Raw genomic sequence first — 1833 nt, forward strand, 5'->3', positions numbered from 1 at the left:
ATCCCGATCGTGAAGGTACGGTGGAACGCAAAGCGTGGGCCAGAATTCACGTGGGAATGCGAAGACCAAATGAAGCAGAAGTACCCTCACCTATTCTAGCAATTCTCAAATCTAGCTTTCAAACAGAATTTCGGGACGAAATTCCCTCTAACGGGGGGATGATGTCACAACTGTAAATTTTGAGCCATGTAATCTATACATTCAAGTTAATGTGAATCAAAAACTTCAATCAAATGCAACATGCTAGAACTACAAATAGTCATCAAACAATTGGAGACCCTAGAAGTTCTTGTTAAGTCTAATTTAGGCTAGAACTTCCTTATTGGATCCAAATGGGCCAATAAGCTTCCAATTAGACTATCATGGGCTTAGAACCCTAATTGGACTCTAATTGGACCCACTCTTATTTATTTTAACATTTTAGGTTATGTTGGATCTATAATGAAATGAATTGAAAGCTTTGGGCCATGAATAACCTAAACTAGTCCAATAAAAATATAAAAATCATACTACATTCTTTTAAGCATAAAACACACTCTAACTAACTCAAACTTTGGGCTTAAGGGAAAAAGCCCAAATTTTTCTTTTCCCTTTTTAAAAATCTCGGCCCAAAGGCCCAAACTCAAGAGGATAAGAAGAGAAGTTGACTTTGGTTGCCACCTCACTATTACCCATAGGACTTCCATGCATTACTTCCCATGCTTCCATGCATATCACTTCAAGATCACATCTCTTCTTCTCTCCTCTCTCACTCTCGGCCATACACACCTACACACACCAAAAATCTCTTAAACACTCTCTAGATCACTCAAGAACATCTCTCCCTCTCCACTCAAAAATCTCGAGTTCTAGGAAGCATCCAAGAAGAAATCTCCACAAAATTCTTCATCTAAGGTAAGATTATGCATAGATCTATGGTTTAAATTCTTTTGTTATCAAAATCCTTTCCTAATCCATGCAAAAATCGTGATCTTACACCCTAGAACCATCTCAAAACTCAAGATCTTCATCAAAGGGAGCCAAGGCCAAAAACACTTCATTTTTCTTCCATCTTTTCTTCCAAAAACCGAGTCAACACCCCAAGGTGAGATTCATACCCCTATTTTCTGTTTTTATGAGTTTTGTGGGGGGGGGGGGAATACAAGTGAAAGTGTAGATCTATATGTGTTTGTATGCCTTGTATGATTTCCATGCTTATATGTATGCTTTTATGTGTTTTAATGTTAGATCTAGCCATTAAACCCCTCAAAACCGAGATATAACTTATGTTTTATGAATTTAGCTTCAAATATATTTCTACATATAAAGTGATACAAGAAAAATAGCTAAGTGGTTAGTGACAATTTTCTTTAAGCTAAAAACACACATTTTAGGCCAAAAATGTGAAAAATACAAAATTAAGGGCCCAAATTGACATTTCACAGATTCTGATGGATGAAATGTGCCAAAACAGTTTCCATAAAACTATTTCTGGAATTATATTCAATTAGAGGATTAAAAACATAAATTTCAAGCTTATTGGGCTAAAAATGAAATTTTCGGCCCAAGGAGGCCCATTATGCGAATTTTTCTGTTTTGAAGGGCCAAAACTGTGAATTTCTGTAAAACAGTGGACTATAAGTGTCCCAAATCCTTTTCAAAGGTTTAAAATGCTTTTTAAATTTAAAAAGGACCAAAGTTGCAAAAACTTTCCAATTTGGGCCAAAATTGTCAAAATTGCGAGAAGAAGGGCTAAAACCGAGAAAAACTGCATTTTCAGGGACTTAAACTGTTTTCTATGAAAAATATGCTGGAAAATATTAATTTCAATAATTTTTGGTGTTAAAATGTCAA

Source organism: Lactuca sativa, chromosome 3, assembly GCF_002870075.4.
Source record: "Lactuca sativa cultivar Salinas chromosome 3, Lsat_Salinas_v11, whole genome shotgun sequence".
Taxonomy (NCBI): Eukaryota; Viridiplantae; Streptophyta; class Magnoliopsida; order Asterales; family Asteraceae; genus Lactuca; species Lactuca sativa.